Below are 23,363 nucleotides of genomic sequence, written 5' to 3'. Positions count from 1 at the left end.
GCCCGGCGCACTCCCCGGCTAGACCCGCCCCTGGGAGATCTGTACCACACTGCCAGGTATTCCGGGCAAGCGCCATGCGGGCACCCCCACCTGCCTCTGTGTGTCCTCTCTGGGTTCCTGTTTGCATTCAGCTGCATGAATCAGGCGCCCAGGATGCACGACAGCCCAGCACACAGAAGACAGGGCATTTGATTTCACAAGGCCTGTGGTTGAGGGAAGCCAAGTACCTCCCCCACCCCCTGGCCAATAAATAAAATCACCTTTGGAAAACCTTTAAAACTGTAGTTCTTAAATCTCAGGAAGTCTTGGACTCTTGAAAAATCTGTTAAATACATAGAGCTCGCTTCCGGGGGCTGTGGAACATAGAACGCTTTTGCATATAAACTTTTTAAAGTTTTATTTATTTATTCATGAAAAACACAGAGAGAGAGAGAGAGAGACAGAGAGAGAGAGGCAGAGACACAGGGGGGGGTGGGGAAAGCAGGCTCCACGCAGGGAGCCCGACCTGGGACTGATCCTGGGTCTCCAGGATCAGGCCCTGGGCCGAAGGCGGCGCTAAACCACTGAACCATCCGGGCCGCCCACGTATAAATTTTTAATACAGTTTCAGAGGATTCACAGACTCCCTGCAGTCCTTCCATGCACCCTTTGGGGTAACCCCCTAATCTAGGAGGACCCCAAATAGAATCCCAAATAGAGCTCAGGATTCTAATTGTCTCTTTCTTGTGAATCTCAAGAAAGCCACCAAAGTGGTGAGCCCCTAAAGAATTCAAACAGGGAGTGGGATCCTGCGCAGCCGACTGTCTCTGTTCTGGGTGTCCCTCTCTTTTACAAAGGGGTGATCATTCATCCCACTGGGGACATCCTGGCGGGGGTTTCCTCAGGCCCAGACCTGGTGCCAACTCCAGAAGCTTCTGCGTCCAAGAACAGGCGCGTTGTGCAGAAAGCACACGGCCTTCCAGTCAGCGGGGCCCTTTGGTGAGCAGTGGCTCGGGGCATTTTCTGGCCAGACTCAGAACTGATGTGCAAACCCAAAGATTAGGGCGCGCCGGGCAGCCTCGAGGGTTGTTTTCTGTCTGGTTCAAGGGAAGCCGCTGGAGGAATTTTTTGCCTCCAGCCTCTCGCTGAGTGACAGGAAAAGAAAAAAAGGATCATTTGAAGGCTCCCCCCGATTCAAACGGAGCGGACGGAATGCCAGGCCCTCGCTGCCCCGGAGAAAGCCGCTCTGGTGCCAGCTTAGGAACAAATGTGTCCCCACTGTCTCCTGGAAAGGCCTTCCCCTCCCCTGCTGAGGGGGTGGATTTCAAAGCAGCTGACTTCTCGCCCTTTTTTTTTCTCCTTTTTTTTTGCTAGGACTGCAAGTGCTCCCGGTTCAATTCTGCAGCCCCCCCCCCCCCCCCCGGGTCCGCGCGCTTGCCCAAGGAGAGCCGCCGCCCGGGCCGGGCTCAGGGCGGCCCACGGCGTCCTGCGGCTCCCGCGGGGTGCGGGCGGAGGGCTGGCGGCGGAAGCTGAAGGCGGCGGGCAGAGCCACCCAGGCCCCTCCTGGGTGCGCCCCCCGCGGCTGCGGCCCCTGCCCTGCCCTGCCCCGGCGCCCAGCCGCGGGGGGCGTGCACCTGCCGGCCGCCGCCTCCGCGCCCCCTCCGCGCGGGGAGACGCCGCGGGTTCGCGGCCCGGGGCCGCCGGCAGCTGCCCGCCCTCCCGCCTCGTCCTCGGGAGGCCGGCTGTGCGCGAAGGAGGTGCCGGTTCCCACAGCTCTGATCTCACTCGGCTGAAATTCAATCTCCGTGTGACCGACGTCAGCCCGCGCTCCCGGCCCCCTCCGCCCCCGCCCCTGCGGACCGACCCGCGGAGCCTCCCCTGCAGCCCGGCCCCCCCACACCCCCCCAGGAGGAGCCACCCTGTACCTGCAGCCCGGCCGCCCCCCCTCCAAGGAGCCACCCTGTACCTGCAGCCCGGCCGCCCCCCCTCCAAGGAGCCACCCTGTACCTGCAGCCCGGCCCCCCCCCGCCCCCGAGGAGCCACCCTGTACCTGCAGCCGGGCCCCCCCACACCCCCCCCAGGAGGAGCCACCCTGTACCTGCAGCCGGGCCCCCCCACACCCCCCCAGGAGGAGCCACCCTGTACCTGCAGCCCGGCGCCCCCCCAGGAGCCACCCTGTACCTGCAGCCTGGCCCCGCCCCCCCGGCCCCCAGGAGGAGCCACCCTGTACCTGCAGCCCGGCCGCCCCCCCTCCAAGGAGCCACCCTGTACCTGCAGCCCGGCCCCCCCCCCCGCCCCCGAGGAGCCACCCTGTACCTGCAGCCGGGCCCCCCCACACCCCCCCCAGGAGGAGCCACCCTGTACCTGCAGCCGGGCCCCCCCACACCCCCCCAGGAGGAGCCACCCTGTACCTGCAGCCCGGCGCCCCCCCAGGAGCCACCCTGTACCTGCAGCCTGGCCCCGCCCCCCCGGCCCCCAGGAGGAGCCACCCTGTACCTGCAGCCCCCCCCCGCCCCCAGGAGGAGCCACCCTGTACCTGCAGCCCGGCCCCCCCACACCCCCCAGGAGGAGCTACCCTGTACCTGCAGCCCGGCAGCCTCGCTGGGGGCGCGGGAGTTACCGCCGCAGAAAAGAGGCAGCTGAGCCCGGGGAGGCTGAGAACCCGAAACAGATGTGAAAGCCATCAGGCTGAGCCTCCCGTGCATCCTCAAGGCCCGGAAAGATTTATGGGCCCTTTTAACCCTCTTTTAACGGAGGGGGAGCCGGGCTGCTTTTAGAGCGAGGGAACCAGCCTGGCAGTCACACGCGCAGATCGCCGGAGCCACGGGGTCTGTGAACCCTTAGCTTCCTTTCTTCACCCTCTGTCCCCGCACCCTGATCCCTTAGCCTCCGCATTTCATGGGGACAACCCCACCACAACCCCTTCATAACGTCCCAACCCCAGGTGGCCCCAAGCGACCAGTGCCTTGGACCCTAAAGGGCGTTCAGGTTCGGTGTGCGTCTCTATCCTGAGCAGGGAAATCATGAACCTCTTTTAGAAAAGGTGGAGATTGCAAGGGGCCAGCGCTGGCCAGGGAGGCAGTGGCCCTGGCATCCCCCCCACCCTTAATTGTCACGTAATCACATTATACTGGATCAAGCGCACTTTCTTTTGATGGAGAAGGCTTTGAACTTTGCTTTGCACTTCCTGCAAGAAGAGGATTTCTACCTCGGGGCAGAGAGTCACAGGAAGGCAGAAGTTTGCGGGCACCTTTTACAAGCCTTATGAAGCTAAAGGGAAGGGGTTTATAAAGGCGTCCTAATTAGGAATGATGTGTCAAGGCAAGCAAGCACCTCCTGAACCTGACCCTGCCCGTCTCTGCACAGGCGGCCTCGGGAACATTCTTCAGCAAGGGCCACCAAGCTATTTTCCAAGGCAAAGAAGCCCGCTGACCTTTCAGTCCTTCATTCATTGTACTGCACACAGCGGGAAGGGTGACAGGCAAAATCACACCTTTGTATTTTGCTTATTTTTACTATTACTTTTCTTTTTTTTTAAGAGCAACACAATTTACATGAAAGGATCTCTCTTGGGTAATCACACACCGCCTTGCTTATCTTGATATATGGATAAGAACAGGCAGGTGATGCTGGAAAGTGTTTCCCTCACCTCTTCCAGACTCCCAGAGTCTGGGTCGTGCTATCCTGGAACGCCAAAATTTAATGTCCTACATAGGAAGAAAGACACTCTATTTGAACGCAATCTTTTGGGAGCAAGTTTAGAGACTCCTGGGTCTCTGTTTCCCAACCCACCACCCTTCTCTTTCTTGGGAAGAGAGGTAGAGATGACCAGAGTAAGAGAAATCTTGAGCATTAACAATTCTTTTATTTTTAACTTATTCTGTGCACGGGCTGCATCATGAAGGGAGGTGCCATGGAATAAAGAAACATGGTGCTGGAGGAGGAGATTTTTCCCTGCCCGGAGAAGAGGAAGATTCCTACAGCCAGGCTCAGAAATAATAGTCTGCCTGAGTCCTGAGAAAACTGCCCAAAATGTTAACACATCAATCTTAAGGAAACAAGCCTGGCTTTTACCGACTTAATTTCATATAATTATTTCAGAGTTTGAGTCTTTACAAGAAAGAGGGAGTGGAGGAAAAAGATCAGAAAATTGAAGGGGATGAGCAGAAGAGGAATGAGATTTTCTTTGTTTTGAAGATTCCCGTTCCACACCCCCCCCCCCATCCTACCCCGCCCCCCAGCCCCACGCCCAGGGCTCCTGTCTATGCTTTCATCTTTTGGGAGCAAATGCACAGCACATTCAACAGCATATGGAATAGCTCGGAAGGTACTGATTTCAACTCAGGTCTATTTTCTTTTTTTAAGATTTATTTATTTATTCATGATAGACACACAGAGAGAGAGACAGAGACACAGGCAGAGGGAGAAGCAGGCTCCACACCAGAAGCCTGAGGCGGGACTCAATTCCAGGGCCTCCAGGATCGAGCCCTGGGCCAAAGGCAGGCGCTAAACCGCTGAGCCACCAGGGATCCCCAACTTAGGTCTATTTTTTTTTCAGGTCTATTTTTAAGGGGCCCCTGGATAAAGCTTTCTCTTGGGTCTCAGGTCCTAGAAATCAATGTGCAGTGAAATGAGGCTAGAAGACCTGCCCACCCCTTCTGACCCCTGCCTACTAAGGTATAGTGCGGTTGGTCCAAGTCATTAAGCTGCTTACCACTCATCAAATCCCACTCTCTGCCCATTTGAATTCGAGCTACCTTCAAAGTCAGTTTAAATCCTAAAGCATCCAGAAAGCCTCCCCCAATCACTTCAGCCTATATTAATCATTCCCCTCTTGGACGGCTTACAGGGTCCCGATTACACCTCTAGAATGGAGGTAATAATACAGGCACACCTCCGAGATAGTGAGTTTGGTTCCAGATGATCTCAATAAAGTGAATATCATAATGAAGCGCATAATGTAAATGAAATGTAAAAGTTACGTTTACACTGTACCATAATCTATTAAGTGTATGATAGCATTATGTCTACAACAATAATATATATATGTATATATGTATATATATCTTAATTTAAAAGTACTTCATTGCTGAAAAAATACTAACCGTCATCTGAGGTCTCAGTGAGTCATAATCCCTGATCACAGAGCTCCATAACAAATACAATGATGAAAGAGTTTGAAATATTGCAAAAATTACTGAAATGTGACACAGGCACATGAAGTGAACAAATACTGCTGGAAAAATGTCACCAATAGACTTGACGTAGGGTCGCCACAAACCTTCAGTTTGCAAGAAAAAACAAAACCACAATATCTGCGAAGTGCAATAAAGCCAACCACAATACAATGAGATATGCCTGTCCCCCACTGCCCAACTCGAAGGGTTGTATTTAGGAAAACACTTTGAAAGGTTAAAAGTGCTGCTATACAAATGAAAGGTATTATCCTTACAATAATAAAGTTTAACTATGATCAGTACCCTGTAAGTATTTCATTAATTTTAACTATTGCTAGTCTTCACATAAGAGTCAGACACATTTGGTAGGTAAGCAAAAAACTTAAACATTATCTAGTTGATTTAAAAATGCATATTGCAAAAAAAATAAAAATAAAGAAAATGCATATTGCAAAGCCCCATCCTCCAGAAACTCTGATTCAGTAGGTGTAGAGTCTGCCCAGGAATCTGCATTTTAAATAAGCCCCTTGGAGAGTGGAAGACAGATCAGCAACCCAACTTTGAGAAACACTTCATTTTGCAAAATGGGGGCATTTCTCAACCTCCCACTTCCTGACCATGCCCATGCTCCCACTGGGCCTGGGTGTGAGAAGAGAGCACATTACTTTCACATCCCTTCATCAATATTTCAGAATCTACGACATGAAGGACTGGAAAGAAATAAAGCAGAATGGGGGATTATGTAGATGGGTTTGGTTTCCCTTTAATGATGAGAAAAATGCATGTCTGCTCTGAGCAGATGATAAATTGATCCAGAAAATGTTGCACAAGTGTTCTTTGCTAAGCTGCAGGGTCAAAGTCAACAATATAAAAGAAAATATACCTCTGTTTAGTTGAAAAGGACTTACGTTCAAGGCATTGCACAATGGGGCTGGTATGGGTTACACTCTGTCAAATGGCCCTGTTCATTTACTCACCTTTCCATAGAACTGTGACAAAAGAGGACAATGAGAGAGAGAGAAATTTAGCTCTTGTGCTTGCAGTTTGTTTTTGCACCTGTGGTTTTTTGTTTTTGTGTTTTTTTTTAATGACAATAGTTTGAGAGCATCATGATAATATTTCTAAAGATAATCAGTGACAGAGTTCACGAGTGAAGTTAGGATAATGAAATGGAGGACCTCTCCTAAAAAGAATCCCTTTTCAGGAAAGAGTATCTACTCTAGAATTAAGTGAAAACAAAGAATGAAACTGAGGAAGAAGTTTCTAGAGGTGGCTCCTAGAAATCTAAGAGTAACTATTTTAAAAAGATTTATTTGAGAGAGAGAGAGAGAGAGAGAGAGTACATGGGGGAAGGGGCAGAGGGAGAGAGAGAAGCAGAAGCAGACTTCCCTATGAGCAGGGAGCCTGACATGGGGCTCCATCCCAGGACCCCAAGATCACAACCTGAGCCGAAATCAAGAGCCAACTGTTCAACCAACTGAGCCACCCAGGCACCCTTCTAAGAGTGACTCTTTACCAATGTTAAACTCCTTTGTCTTGCAACTTTCCATTTCTAAAATTGGAAAAAAAATTAATAAGAAAACAAAAACAAACAAACAAAAAAGAATTCACAATCTATTCACTTTACTCATAGAAAACTCTCAGGTCCATCTTCACTACCTCCACCCACACGGGAGCACATGCACATAAGCGTGTGTGCATATTGGGTTTCTGTGCTCACAGTAAACACTGAGAATTAGAAAAATCAGGGTAGAAGCATTTCTGAAGTCAGGTACATCAATAACCAGAAGTGGTAGGTAATGGCCTGATAAAAATCAGGAAGACAGTCTATTGAAAAGTTTACAAGATAACTTCAGAATCACCAAAATCTAGGACCCTTCGGTGTTTCTGGCAAGCTTGGCACAAGAGTGAGGAAAATCCTTTCCTGACTCTGAATCCTCCCCTTCACCGTCTTTTCTCTGGGTGACCAAAGAGGGGTGTGTGACCATCTGGCCAACTCTGTACTCCTGCCTTGGCGAGATGTGCGTAACTCAGCCCTTTACATTCCTTGCTCAAAACCAAGTGCTTCTATGGGCTCATTGAAAAAGGCAATACCGCTAAGTGTCATGACTTAAAACAGGGGAAGAAAAACCAGTAAAACCCCAAACCAAAAAAAAAAAAAAAAGAAAGAAAGAAAAAAGAAAAAAAAGGCCAAAGGCCTCCTGGGCTCCTGTGTGCAACAGCAGAGTACAAAACCTTTGTTCACTGCAATGATGCCAACACCTCAAGAAAAAGCTCAATCATCTTCCATGTTCTGTTGATGAAGGTACCCCACAATGCATTTTGGAAAGATTTCCATTAAAGTGGTTAAAATGAGAGAAGTTTCTGTACTGGAAATGAGGAATCCTTATCCTTTCATTTATTCAAAAATACTTCTTTCCCAAAATTTCTGGATAAGCAAGGTTTGTCTAAGGAGGCAAGATTAGGGGTGGGGGAGGAACAGCTGTTTTGAGTTAAACAAGAAGCATGTTAATGACAGCGCGGGAGGCAGGAAGATACTCAGGTTTAGCTGCCGGTCAAAAAAGTCATGTGCTAAATGGTTGAATGAAAACAATTATTCAGGGTCTGTGATAACAGACGTGAGGATGGAGATTCAGAAGACAGTGCTGATGAATGAGGTATCTGTGGCAAAAAACCCATCCTTCTCGAACCTTCGGGCCCAAGCTGGAACGGGAAGTAGGCTGCAGGGCACAGGCGCTGGGTGCTGAAAGTGGCCCCGTGTGACTTGCCAACGTTCTGGCTTTATGGAGCATTTTCTGAGAAAGGTGATAACTTGACGGCAGATGGATGGTGGCAGGGACAAGAGGGGAGAAAAGAGGATGGTTTCAGCTGGAATATTAATGATAAACACAAAATGCCATGATTACTATGAACGTTACAGGCACCAGAGACACTAAGGAAAACAAGCCAGTAAGTCATTTTATCTTTACAGTGGTTCCTATAAGGGGTCAGCGGGTCGTGGCAGAAACTACCAGTTAATTATCTCCGCGTGTCTCTAAGCCAGCAGGACGCCTCTCTAAGTCAGAGAGCTCCAGCCTTTCTGCAAGGAGACCCTGGAGCTTACTGGTGCTGGGCTGGAAAAGGCCAGGAATGTGAAGGAGGATTCCCAGCGCTAACCTTCCTGAGGAGAGGAGAGAAATTGGCATCAGGTCCCCTCACCCCCTCATCCTGCTTGCCTCTCACCCCTGCACCTGCATGCCAGAGACCCTGAAAACCTCCTACTGACAGGGGAACTCTGTCTCAACTGAAAGGAGACCGAAACTAAACTATCTCCATTTGAGAAGTGGAGACCTGTACAAGGAACACAGAATCGAAACTGCTCTCACCAGGGCACAACCCTGACTTCAGCCCTTACCTTCTCCTAAACCACTTGACAAGAAGTAGCCATGTTTAGGGCTTTGAAACACAGAAATCCTTTAAAAAATTCTCTTTTTTTTTCTCGTTCTGCATCACATTATCTGATTTATGCTATAGATTATAGGAAATACAAAAGTATAATTATTAGGTTCTTAAAAAACAAGCTGGGAAGTTGCACTGTTGGGGATTTACCCCAAAGATACAGATGCAATGAAATACCGGGACACCTGCACCCCGATGTTTCTAGCAGCAATGTCCACAATAGCCAAACTGTGGAAGGAGCCTCGGTGTCCATCGAAAGATGAATGGATAAAGAAGCTGTGGTCTATGTATACAATGGAATATTCCTCAGCCATTAGAAACGACGAATACCCACCATTTGCTTCGACGTGGATGGAACTGGAGGGCATTATGCTGAGTGAAGTAAGTCAATCGGAGAAGGACAAACAGTGTATGTTCTCATTCATTTGGGGAATATAAATAATAGTGAAAAGGAATATAAGGGAAGGGAGAATAAATGTGTGGGAAATATCAGAAAGGGAGACAGAACACAAAGACTCTTAACTCTGGGAAACGAACTAGGGGTGGTAGAAGGGGAGGAAGGTGGGGGATGGGGGTGACTGGGTGACGGGCACTGAGGGGGGCACTTGACGGGATGAGCCTGGGTGTTACCCTGTATGTTGGCAAATTGAACACCAATAAAAAATAAATTTATTATAAAAAATAATCTAGATCCTAAAATAAGAAATAGATTTAAGAAATGTAAAAACAAAAACAAAAACAAAAAAAACAAGCTGGGAGGCCATGGCCATCAACAACTACCTATAAATAGCTCCTAGATCCAGATGTCTCCTCATCCCTGGCCCCATATTTCCAATTGCCTACTGGACATCTCCACTGGGGTATGCCCTAACTTGTCAACTCCTTGTACTTGAATTTGCTTTCCTCCCAATGAAGGTCTGTTGTCACATTTTCTTCCTGGTAAGTTCTTGAGATGAGGAAGACTAGGAGGCTGGCTAATCAGAAACACATCTGTCCCACCACACCATGGAGACAGATGCACATTGGCTGATTCTCAAGGATGTTGATAGGACTTAGAATTCAGGTCACAGTGCAGACCGACTCAGAGATGTGTATGCCATGGCCCCGCATCAGCACTTGTCCTGAGTCAGGGGTACAGCTGACCCTTGAACAACACAGGTTTGAACTGCACAGGTCCACTTATATGTGGATTTTTTTCTCAATAAATACAGCACAGTGCTGTAAATGTCTCTTCCTTCTGATTTTTGTAACAAGATTTTCTTTTCTCTGGCTTACTTTAAGAATACAGTATATAATATATATATAACATATAAAATATGTGTCAATTGACTGTGTGTGTTTTCAGTAAAGCTTCCCGTCAACAGTAGGCAGATAAGTTTGGGAGGGGGTCAAAGTTACACATAGGTTTTCAACTGCATAGGAGTTAACCCCTGTGTTGTCCAAGGGTCAACTGTACTTGAGATAAAGGACACCAAGACAGCAGGAGTATAGAATAGGCACTAATAATAGTTTTTGTTACTGTTATGGTCATGGCCCCATGGATTTTCCTTGACAAAAACATGATTAAGGGAAGTTTGGCCTTGATTGCCTGCCTCTTCATTCTGGGCCCTTCCCCCTGAAGATAGAAACCTGCTCACTCAGATCCCTATTCTGAAAATGTTCCTGCCCACATAGTCTTTCCATAGAGACTCATAGAAAGTGGAATCTGAAAGGAACATTGGAGGTCTTCTAAGTCAGCCCTTTAAGTACAGATGAGGTCATGGAAATTCAGAGTGCTAGGTCCTTGGTCACAGAAATCCAGTGGCAGAGCCATACTAGAACCAAGATCATCTGTGGTGTTTCACCCTCCTTTCTGCTTTCACAACCACACAACGATGAAGAAAAATTGATATCCTTCCCAGAGATGGTTACACTTTAACAGGGTTCAAGGAATCAAGTTAACCCAGTCCTTAGGGTCGACTATCAGGGATCGATGACCAAGCAGAGCATGTGTTCACGGGCTAGCTATTCATGAAAGGACCCTCATGAATGCATCTCTTTTACTATTACAGAGGTCTAACATTTATACATGGCTTCGTTGTCTCTTAAACTCTGTGAAATACGATGCTGTCCTAGATGGAGAGGAAAACACTCACAGCAACTATGCTATCCTGCTGCACAGTCTACATGTCATAATTAAATTCATCATGTAACCTGAGCCTACCTCTTATATGTGCAATCATCTACATTATTTCCCCCCAGAGAAAAGTGAGGCTAATAAGAGATTCTTATATCACTTTCCAGTGGCTCTTGGTATTTTGTTGCCAATTTAGTGATTGCTCAGCTTCAAGTGTGAGCAGTAGGAGGGACTAAAGGTGTGGGTGAAGTTGTGGATGTGAGCTTGGACCCAGGAGATGTCTGTGTTTACTCACCTTAGTGATTGTCAAGCCATTTCCTATGGGCAGCCTAATTAGATTGCAAGAGAGCCACCATGCCTAGTAGTAAGCACTGCTTCTTGAACACCAACTCACTCTCTTCTCACATCCCCATCCTTTCTTCTTTAAGAACTGGAAATAGTTTTGCCATTTCTATTTATCTCTATCCCTGTCTTCCTCACTTCCTTCCCATTTATCTTACCAAGGTAAATGCAAAAGAAACTCTTTGGAATACATATTTAACCTAGCATGTCACAGGTATGCAATAAGCACACTGAGGTTAATCCTTTCTGCTGTGCCTATGAATCAAGAAATCTTGGAAAATCTGGCACGGTCATGACATGGCACATGTCAGATTTTCATGTAGGTCATACATGGAAATATTGCTTAAAAGCTAAGGAGGGTGGGGTACCAGGGTGGCTCAGTTGGTTTAGTGTCCAACTCTTGATTTCAGCTCAGGTCATGATCTTGGGGTCCTGAGACTGAGCCCTGTGTCCTGCGTCTGGCTTTGTGCTCAGTGGGGAGTCTGTGATTCTCTTTCTTCCTCTGCCCTTCCCCCACTTGCACATAATCTCTCTCTCAAATATATAAATCTTTAAAAAATGCTAACAAGGGTGAGGATTATGATTCCAGATAGGATTCTTGACATTATTCATGGAGTTTTCCACAGCTTCTATTAAAGGACCTACAGGATCTTTTCCACAAAGGATCCATTCACCAGCATGAAATTCAAGTTCTGTTTCATGTCTTTAAAAATCTTGATGGTTTTCACTTTACTCCATCAAACATTCATGTTTTTTAAATATAAAATCCTCCCACAACTTCTAATGAAACGGACACTTCAAGAAGATGCACCATGTTTGTTCTGTGATTCTTAACAGCCCCTATAATACTACTACCTACTCCAATAAAAAAAATCAAACTTAGCCATCAAGAGAACCATTGAAAGACTCATGCTCTTTGGAGGTTTGGTTTCCAATTTTATTCTTAACCTTTTCCCCCCATCAACTCTAAAATCTGAGAAATACTTCTGTTCAAGATGTATACTAGAACTTTTGGAATGCTATCCAGTCCATGTGCCATCCTTTCTATGCTGTTTTTATCCATAGTCCTGCTAAAGAGATAGACTAGTCTGATTGTTCATTCCATGTGCCAGCAACTGCCCTGACCATAGCTAATCAGACCTGACCCAAGCTGACTCAATCAGACACTCTCCTGAGAATTTAGAATTGGGTCCCAGCAATTACCCAGTGTTGGGTCCTGGAGCTGAGAGGTCATATAGAGCCAGGGCTGGGGCAGTTTTTTTATGCCATAAACATTCTGAAGTAGAGCAAGCTGGTCAAGAGAGAGAAAGAGAAGAATTATGCAATATAATTTTTAAAAAGATTTATTTATTTATTTGAGAGAGAAAGAGTGTGTGAGCATTCATGTGAGCCAGGGGAGGGGCAAAGGGAGAGGGAGAGAGAGAGAATCTCAAATAGGTTCTCTCTCAATCTCACTACCCTGAAATCATGACCTGAGCCTCAGTCAAGAGCCAGACACTTAACTGACTGAGGCACCCCTTAAGCAAAGTCATCTTATTTTATTTTTTTAAAGATTTTATTTATTTATTAATGAGAGGCAGAGACACAGGCAGAGGGAGAAGCAGGCCCCATGCGGGGAGCCCGACATGGGACTCCATCCTGGGTCTCCAGGATCAGGCCCTGGGCTGAAGGCGGCGCTAAACTGCTGAGCCACCCGGGCTGCCCAAAATCATTTTAAAAGAGAAATAAAGCAGCAATAAATAAGTTAAAAATATTTTTCTTACCAAAGTGGAATTAATTAGAAATTAATAACAAAAAGCTATATAAATGCTACCAAATATTTAGAAATTAAGCAGTGTACTTCTAGATAATTAATGGGTCAAAGAAAAAAACATAAGCAAAATTTAAAAATATTTTGAAATGGATGAAAATAACAGTACAACATATCAAAAGTGCAGAATGCAGAATTCCCATTATAAGAAATTTGAAAAAAAAAAAAAAGCAAATAAATTCAAATCATTCAGAGGGTGGAAATAATAAAGGTAACAGTAGAACCTGATGAAATCTAAAACACAAAAGCAATAGAGAAAATCAATCAAATCAAAAGCAAATTCTTTAAAATGACCAATAATATTGAAAACAAGGAAAGAAGTGTGATAACACAAATTACCAATGTCAGAAATAGAAGCATTAATAGAGCCTGTAGACATTAAAAGAATAATATCAGAATATAATGAATAGTGTCATATCCATAAATATCACAACTTAGATGAAATAGACAAGTCCTTGAAGGACACAAACTACCACAGCTTCCTGAAGACAAAATAGTTAATATGAAAGCTCTGTATCTATTAAGTAAATTGGATTAATATTTCAGGATTTCCTTAAAGATAAAACTCCAGGTCCACAGGCTCCACCAGTGAATTCTATCAAACATCTAGGAAAGAAAGAATATCCGTGTGTACAAACTCTTTCAGAGAATAATGGAGGACAACTTTTTACAGCTCATTTTATGAGTTCACAATTACCCTGACACCAAAACTAGGCCAATATCACACACAAAAAGTTATAGACCAATATTCTCATGAATCTAGACACAAAAATCCTTAGCAAAATAAGGCAAATTCAATCTGGCAACATATAAAAAGGGTAATACTTCATGTCCAAGTGGGATTTATTTTGGGAGGGGATATTCCAGGCTATTTTGACATTTGGAAATCAGTCAGTATGATTTAATGTATTAACAAACTAAGAGAGATAAACAATATAGTCACTTGAAAAAATTCAATAACCATTGCAAAATACAACAACAACGAGCTACCACTACATACCTATTAAAATAGCCGAAAGCCAAAACACTGATACTACCAAATGCTGATGAGAATGAGAAGCAACTGGAGCTCTCATTCACTGCTGGTGGAATATGGAATGGTACAGCCAGTTTGGAAGACAATTGGGCTATTTCTTACAGAACTAAAGATACTCTTATAAGATCCAGCAATTATGCAACTTGGTATTAACCAGATACGTTGAAAACTTATCTCTTTTTTTAAATATTTTATTTATTTATTCATGAGAGACACACAGATTGAGAGGCACAAACACAGGCAGAGAGAGAAACAGGCTCCATGCAGGGAGTCCGATATGGGACTCAATCCAGGACCCCAGGATCACACCCTGAGCCAAAGGCAGGCGCTCAACTGTTGAGCCACCCAGGCATCCCGAAAACTTATCTTTATACAAAAACCTGCACATGTATATTTATAGCAGCCTTATTGATAATTGTGAAAACATGGAAGCAACCTAGAGGTTCTTCAGTAGTTGAATAGATTTTTTAAAACTGTGGTACATTCAGACAATGTAGTATTATCCAGCACTAAAAAGAAATGAACTATCAAGCCATGAAATGATAGGGAGGAAACTTGACTTCATATTTCTAAGCAAAGAAAAGGCTACAATGGCTGATATGATTCCAACTTATATGACCTTTTGGAAAAGGCAAAACTATGGAGACAGTGAAAAGATCTGTGGTTGCCAGGGGTTAAGGAGGAAGGTAGGAATAAATAAGCAAAGGTCAAAGGACTTTTAGCTGTTCTGTATGACACAATAATGTGGATACATATCTTTGTACACTTGTCATGCACAATACTAAGAGTGAAACATAATGTAAACTGTGGACTGGGCAGGGCCAGGGAGAGGGAGTAGGGGTGATAATGATGTAATGATAATGTAGGTTTATTGTTGTAAGAACAATACCACTCTGGTACTGCTGGATTTTGATAGTGAAGGAAGCTGTACAAATGTAGGGGTAGAGGATATATGGGAAATACATCCATACCTTCCCCTCAATTTTGCTATGAACATAAACTTCCCTAAAATATAAAGCCTATTTTAAAAATTAGTAAGTGATAAATTTTAAAGTCACTATCTGTAAAAGCATAAAGAAATGAAATATTTAGGAATAAATCTAGTGCAATAAGTGCAATATTTGTGTTCTGAAAACTAGAAAACGTTTTTGAGAAAGTACTAAATTAATCAAGAGATATACCCTGTTCACAAACTGAATAATCAATATGAATTAGAGATCAATTTTCCTTTCATTGACTTGCAGTTTCAGATCAATCATTCTAGCTAAAATCCTAGCAAGTTTTTGGTAGAAATTGACAGACAGATTGTAAAAGGTATATAGAAATGGAAAGGTCCTAGAATGCTCAAAACAAATTTTAAAAAGAACAGCAAAATTAGGAATTTATATTACCTGATTTGAAACCTACTCTAAATCTACAGTAATCAGGATAGTATGGTGTTTGTTTAAGGATAGACATATAAATCCCTGGAATAGAAAAGAGAGTCCAGGAATAGATCAACATACATATGGTCAATTGATTTTTGACAAAGGTGCACAAGTAATTCAATGGAGATAAAGACAGTCTTTGCAGTGAATGGTTCTGGGACAACTACATATCCATATGGGGGAGGGGAATAGTACCTCAATTCACGTCCCCTGTTAAATATAAAAATAAACTTGAAATGGATCAGAGACCTAAATGTAATATCTAAAATTATAAAATGTCTAGGAAAAAGCATACAAGAAAACCTTCTTGATCTTGGGATAGGCAAGATTTCTGAGGACACATACAGAGATAAAAGGTAGAGCATTGGGAATATAGTCAATGGTATTTTCATGCTGTTCATATGGTGACAGGTGGTAGCTTGTGGTGAGCATAGCCTTTTGTAGAGTTGTCCAATCACTGTATTATACACCTGAAGTTAATATGACAATGTGTGTCAACTATACCTCAATTAAAAAAAAAAAGATTTCTGAGGATACAAAAAACACTAACCATAAAAATCCACATAATCGTCTTCCTTAAGGTTCGAAATGTTTTCCCCTCCAAATGTGCCATCAAGAAAATGAATCAACAAGCCAAAGACCATAAGGAAATATTTGCAATTGCATATATCTAACAAAGAATTTCTATTCGGAATATAAAAACACAATCCAGTAACAAAAAGGTAAAACACCCTAGACAAAAAATGGGCAAAAGATTTGAACAGACACTTCACAAAAGAAAATAAATGGCCAATAAGTACATGAAAATATATTCAAGGTTCTTAATAGAGAAATGCAAATTAAAACTATAATGAGATACTACTATACACCTACTACTAGAATAGCTAAAATTTAGAAGTTTGACACAACCAAAGACATGGAGCAGCTTGAACACTCAGGCATTGTGATAGTAGACCACTTTGAAAAACAGGTTGCCAATTTCCTATTCAGTTAAACATAGATGTATCATGAATGTAGCAAGTACAGTCTGAGGTATTTAACCACCCCTCCAGCAAATGATCACACAAAAAATTTTACCCAAATGTTCATAGCAGTTAATTAATAATAATCAAAAACTGGAGGGGCGCCCATGTGGCTTAGTGGTTGAGCATCTGCCTTTGGTTCAGGGTGTGATCCCAGGGTTCTGGGATCAAGTCCGGCATTAGGCCTCCTGTAGGGAACCTGCTTCTCCCTCTTCCTATTTATTTATTTATTTATTTATTTATTTATTTATTGCTTCTCCCTCTTCCTATGTCTCTGCTTATCCCTCTATGTCTCATGAATAAATGAATAAAATCTTTTTTAAAAAAATTAAAACTGGAGACAAACCAAACTCTGACCTTCAGATGAATAAACATGTTGTACTACATTCATACAACAGAATACTACTCATCAATGAAAAGAATGGCCTACAGATGCATATAAGAACGCTGTTGTCTCGGGGCTCCTGGGTAGCTCAATTGATTAAGTGTCCTCCTCTTGATTTTGGCTCAGGTCACAATCCCAGCATCCTGAGGTCGAGACCCACTCCATGCCCAGCACGGAGTCTACTTGAGATGCTATCTTTCCTGTCCCTCTGCCCACCCCCCACACTCTCTGTCTCTTTCTCTCTAAAATAAAAGCTAAATACGTCTTTAAAAAAAGGAACATTGTCTCAAAGGCATTATGCTAAGTGAACAAAATCAGACACAAAGATTACATATGTTATATGATATATGTGAAGTTCTGGAAAGCAGTTCAGTGGTTGCCTGGGGCTGAGACTGAGGAATAGGGGTGAAGAAGGGAACTTTTAGCTTGATGGAAGTGCTGTACATATTGATTTATGACAGTGGTTAAACGAGTGTATACAAAACACATCCAGCCATGCACTTAGAATGAGCACATTTTATTAGATACATGTTATAAGTGAATAAAGTTATTTGGTAAAATTAACTTGGTGTGGCTAAAATATAAAATGTTCATGGACAAAATGGTCACCAAAGAAGGCTCTATAGGGTGGCAGCGAGTGGATCCATGATGTTTTTCTCATCCCACGCAAATTGTATATTTTGTTTAAAATATGTTTTAAAATGTATATACCAAAAAATGACTCAGGCTATTTATGGAAGACAATGTGTAATAAATCAGGAATCCTTTTCTGAGCACGACCCAGCATAGGAAGAACATTCTACCTCATGACCCACTACACAAATACCCACATATATAACAGGCTTATCCCTCTCTACATGCAGTGAATTCATAGGAACACAAGCATTCATAGGAATAGGAATATTTCCTATGTTATCTTTTTTGAAATGCTAGTTTCAACCCTTTATATTTATGTCACAACCCACTAACGGGTGATGATCTTCAGCTTGAAAAACACTATATTAAAAACCTATCTGGGGTGCCTGGGTGGCTCAGTGGTTGAGCGTCTGCCTTTGGCTCAGGTCCTGATCCCAGGGTCCTGGGATCGAGTCCCACATCGGGTTCCCCACGGGGAGCTTGCTTCTCCCTCTGCCTGTGTCTCTGTTTTTCATTCTGTGTCTCTCATGAATAAATAAATAAAATCTTTAAAAAATAATAAAAAATAAAAATAAAAAATAAATAAAAACCTACCTGACACGGTTAAAGACTATGATTAAGCAACTCAACTTTAATTTCTAGATAAAATCAGGTTTTAAAACAGAATAGTTTAGAAGGAAAAGACTGGGGAAAATTGAGAGTTAAGAGGATTAGGGACATAAAAACATAGGGACAGTCCTAGTTTATTCCTTCCAGCTGTGCGAAGGCTGAGGCGCTAGAGGAGCATTAACTTCCTTGACAGACGAATCTGCTTCACACTTGGTGTGGGACCAACTAGTTGTATGATCTTATTCAATTAATTTGACCTCTCTGAGTTTCAGTTCCCTGTCTTAAAAACATGGTGATAATACTTATCTCATAGAATTGTATAAGTATTGAGATAGCAGATAACGAACAAGCACAAAGTAGTTTTCCCTTCTAATTTTTCATGTGACATAGACCGTATAGCAGAACATGGAGCCTCCTTTATGAAAAAGGAAAGGCAAGTTCCCAGAGTGAGCCAGGGATGCTCACAGCATATTTGAAATGCCCATAAGGCACAAGGAAGGTTGTTTACTCAGTGTCTGAGATGAAGGTAGAGTTAGGTCAGGCAGGGTTAACTCACAGTTGGATTTCATGCAGGTATCAAATTGTGTCTTTCTCCCTATACTTTGTTCTAAATGGAGTTATTTGCTCATGAACGTTTATAATTTGTCATTAGTAATATATAATGCCAGTTGCCAATTACTGTCAGCTATAGACAAGGGCACTAAAAGGCCTGCCTTCCTCTCCTTCACTTCTTCACCTTCCCATGTAGTCCTCATCCTCTGCCCTCTTGCCTCCTTCTACCTCCTCATTCTACTAAAATTTCCCTCCTGAAATCACCAATGATATAATGCAAGCTGTTCTAAAAGTGTGGCCTGCAAACCCTAGAAGGAAGTGGGGAAGGGGACCCAGGGCTAGATCCTTTCAGAGAGTCTGCAAACAGAAAAGCAATTAAAATAATTCAAGACTGCCATTAAATAATTTAATAATAATAATAAAGCAATTAAAGATTATAGAAAAGAAAAACTGCAGAAACAACTTTTAGTTATTTATTTAAATTTTGTTACTTAACATACAGTGCCATATTGGTTTCAGGAGTAGAATTCCGTGATTCATCACTTACGTACAATAAATACCCAGTGCTCATCACAAGTCCCCTCCTTAAGACCCATCACCCATCTAGCCCATTCCCCACTCACCTCCCTCCATCAACCCTCAGTTTGTTCTCTATCATATGTGGAATTTAAGAAAGAAAACAGATGAACATATGGGAAGGGGGAAAAGATAAAAAAGAAGAAAGGGAAACAAACCAGAAACAACCTTTAAAAATTATCATTAAAATCTTCTGAGAAACAAATCATGGGGATGTAAACTGCAGCATAGGGAATATAGGCAATAATATTGTAATAGCTTTGTCTGGTGACAGTAACTAGACATCATGGTGATCACTTCATAATGTATATAAATGTTGAATCAGTATGTTGTACACCTGCAACTAATATAATATTGTATGTCAACTATATTTCAAGGTAACAAACCTTCTGAGAATTAAAAACTAAGGTATCACATTTGCAAAACAGGAAGGAATGATTAAAAAAAAAAAGAAGAAGAAGAAGAAGCCTTAAAAAATGCCCTTAGGGGCATCTGGGTGGCTCAGTCAGTCAGGTGTCTGCTTCCACTGAGCTTGAGTCATGATCTCCCCAAGTGTCAGGCTCCCTCCTCATTGGGGGGTCTGCTTCTCCCTCTCCCTCTGCTCATGTTCTCTCTCACTTGCTCTCTCTCACAAATAAATAAATACAATCTTTGAAAAAAATTTTTAAGTGTGCCTTAAAAAATATTTAATGCAGATTGAAAAAATCTACAGAAAGTTTAGGTGTAAACTGTGCAAATCTCTCAAACAGTAGTGCAAAAATACTAAGAGATGGAAAATAGAAGGGAAAGACTAGATAATTAGAAGGTTAGCTCAGGAGGTATAATGTGAAAAATAACATTCTAGAATAGAACACCAGAAATAGAGACCAGAAAACAAAGAAATAATTCAAAAAAATTTACCTGTTTTTCTAGATAGGGAGGGTCTGCTAAGGGTCCAGCACAATAAATGAAAAGAAACCACCATACAGACATATCATACTTAAATTTAGTCTGAGGACAAAGATATTACAAATGGGAAAGAGAGTGAGAGAGAGAGAGAGAAGCGAGAGAACAGTTCACGTATTAATGATCACAAATCAGAATGACGTCAGACTTCTCACCAGCCACCATGGGAGGAACCCCAAACAATAATGGCTTCTAAATTACCTCCCACCGTGTCAAATACCAAATGTGAAACTAGAAGAAAGATGTTTTAAAATATACCCGTTATACCTCCAACATCCAAATCTATATGCTGAAGCCCTAATTCCCAAAATAGCTATATTTAAGAGGGGATCTCTAAGGACATTATTAAGGCAAAATGAGGTCATAAGAGTGGGGCTCTTATCTGATAGGATTAGTGTCCTTATAAGAAGAGACACTGGAGAGCTCCTTTGCACTCTGTGCACACACAGGGAGGAAGGCATGTGGGGACAGAGCAAGAAGGCAGTGATCTACACGCCAGGAAGAGAGCTCTCACCGGGAACAGAATTGACTGACACTTTGATATGACACTTGCAGCCTGCAAAACTGTGAGAAATAAATTTCTATTATTTAAGCCCACCAGTCTGTGATATTTTGTTGTGGCAGCCCGAGCTGACTAATACAACAGTAAAATTTACCTCCCACTCACCCTTTCTCTGGAAGCTACTAGAAAATGTGCTGTAGCAAAGCAAGAGAGCAAAAATGAGGAAGAGGAAGAAACAGCAGTCAGGAAACAGGAGTCTCAATGTAGGAGAGGTAACGAAGACTCTGGAAGGAAGGAGATCTAGGATGATCACTGTGCACCAGCAGCAGAGAGCACCATCTAGATGGGATCGATCAGATCAGGCTTCCTGAGAAACTTCTTTCAGAACCTAAACTCTATAAAATAATGTGAATGAATATTTTGGGGAGGCAACTAGTCAAATTATGGAGATTCTGGGGTTGAATTCCTAAATCCATTACCCCCCCCCCAAAAAAAATTAAAAACTAAGCAAAGGAGAAAAGCAAAATACTTGTCAACCCGTGAAAACAGGAAATTCATCTTAAATGGTCCCAACTATGAACTCATTGTATGGCCATATAACCATTTTGAAAGGTGGGCATGGGGACTAGGAAATGTTTCTGAGGGTAAAGAGGAGGAAAGAGAACTAAACTCTCATCTTCTGTACTAGGAAGTTCACAAATAATACCTCAAACTGAAGGGAGAATCAAGGTGTGGCTCTGGCATCACGCTGTTCGGGGACACGGAGGCAAGCGCAGCAAGAGTAGGCTGGAGAGGGCAGTGGTCGCCTTTGGGGAAGGGGTGGGGGGTGAGGTTGGAGGACAGCTGTTTCTCTTAGCAAACCGTACAGAGCTAGGTGACTTTTTAAACTATGCATATGTATGACTTTGATAAAAATAAAAGCTTAATGTTTGTGCTTTCGTAACCAAACATCCAAGTCTTTCACTCCTACGCTACAAGCTGATTTCTTTTTTTTTTTCTTAAGATTTATTTATTTGAGAGAGAGAGAGAGCACAAGCAGGGGGACGGGCAGAGACAAGCAGACTCCCCACTGCTCAGCGTGGAGCTCCGAGACCCCGGGATCACGACCTGAGCCAAAGGCAGATGCCAAACTGACTGAGCCACCCAGGCGCCCCTACAAGTTAATTTCTTAATGGTTTACAGAGACCCAGGGACAGCAACCCCAGCATCTGCCCCGGTTATACCATGGCTTGTCATAATCTTTGCTTTGTTCCAGAGTGGTTTTTAGTAAAAGATGGCCCATTTCAAAATGAGGATGAGGACGAGGATGAGGTATAGTCTGATTTTCCCCTATTGTATCTGAAAATGTCCAAATTGACTTAAAATGGAAATTATAGAATAATAAGTAGGGATAAATCCAAAGGTATCAGTATCATAATCAATCAAGGTTACTGATGTCACAAAGTAAAGGCAGAGATTCTTAGCTTGAGTTAAAACTGAATCAAAACAAAACAATCCAACAACTATAATACCACACACACGCACACACACACACACACACACACACACGCTTGGTGACCTTTACACTAAAGTTTCCTCTATCTGGGATACTGTTGTTCAATCTCTGTCCCCAGAACCCCAAGAGCCTCTCTGGAGAACCTCTGTCTCCCCCTTCAAGCTTTGCTTAAAAGTAGCCTCCTCTGTGAAGTCTCTTTGGAGCCTGCTGGCTCGGCTGGTTGTCCCCTTCTGTGTTCCCATAACCCTGCATCTTTATGCCCTCGTCCCCAGTGACTGTTCTGATGACAGTCCCCTCTGATTGTCCGCCCAGGAGCCCCCTGCAGGGAGTTGCCCTGGGTGCCTCTCACACAAAGCTTGACATGCTGGATGCCCTGCGCCTTGGCCACGGTGAACAAGACCACAGAAGCATCAGGCCAAGGAGATCCAATCTGTAGGTGGTCTAGAAGTGGGTATAGACTGATAAGGTGAGAGAAATAGAGGGGCTTTACGAGACTATAGCATCCTCCCAATTGAAACATCAGATTGGGCACTTGGCAGGAGGGGAAGAAGATGAAAGACAAGAGAGGAGATTTAGACTTCCTGAGGCAGTCAGTGGGAAGTCACTGGTAAGCAGCCTTGATGAGTCAGTAGGAGCCCTGAGGTGGAGAAAAGCTACACGAGGGGAGGGAGATTAAGGAGCAGGAGTGGGAGGAGCACAGAGGAACTGAGTCACCCCAGCAGGTGTTGCTGAGCGGAGTGGTTATGAAAGCTGCCCAGGGTTCCTGTCCCACATTTACCTACTGTCCCAACTTCCCAGAGGCTGGCAGGTAGAGCTGTTGTGATGCCTAGCGTCCCTAGCATCCTGATGAGATACAGGAGGGATGCTCTGTTCCTTGGAAGAAAGCCTAACAGACACAAGCTATCCCAGCACCTACCACCATGCATTGCCGTTCTCGCCTGTAGTTCTCCCCCTCTGGGCCTAGAAGCTCGCTGCTGGCACCATTTGCTGGTACAACTCGCTGTGCCTCCTACCAGGCACACTGCTTGGGCCAGAGCAGAACCCAATACTTACTGTTTGAGTTAAGTAAAAAGGATTCATGATGAATTAAATGTCTCACAAATGTGTGGGGGGGTCCATGTTGTGGATCTCCCATGGAACTTCTGGAAGGGCAAGAAATGACTTTCGTTAACTCTTCAGGGCCGTGTCTGGTTGAGAACCCAATGCAAATGGGTGAAGGAAAAACCCTCACTGGTGTCGATGAGCCTCCAAAACACCTGCCAACCACGTGGAAGGATTAGGAAGCAGATCTCTGGGGCTGAGACCTAAACCTCCCT

The 23,363-nt window shown here is 43.7% G+C and overlaps 1 protein-coding gene across 1 annotated transcript in view; it reads right to left on the bottom strand.

Annotated features, from left to right (window-relative positions):
* Positions 1-385: 385 nt before the first annotated feature.
* MRPS28 (mitochondrial ribosomal protein S28) overlaps positions 386-23,363 on the bottom strand; it is a 185,409-nt gene continuing 162,431 nt past the window's right edge. The window contains exon 4 of the mRNA XM_072734429.1: positions 386-1,124. The gene's annotated coding sequence lies outside the window, so the exon portion shown is untranslated. The remainder of the gene's footprint in view (positions 1,125-23,363) is intronic.

This window comes from Vulpes vulpes, chromosome 13, assembly GCF_048418805.1.
Source record: "Vulpes vulpes isolate BD-2025 chromosome 13, VulVul3, whole genome shotgun sequence".
Taxonomy (NCBI): Eukaryota; Metazoa; Chordata; class Mammalia; order Carnivora; family Canidae; genus Vulpes; species Vulpes vulpes.
The sequence above is the reverse complement of the archived record's forward strand: the minus strand, read 5'-3'. Positions and strand labels throughout refer to the sequence as shown.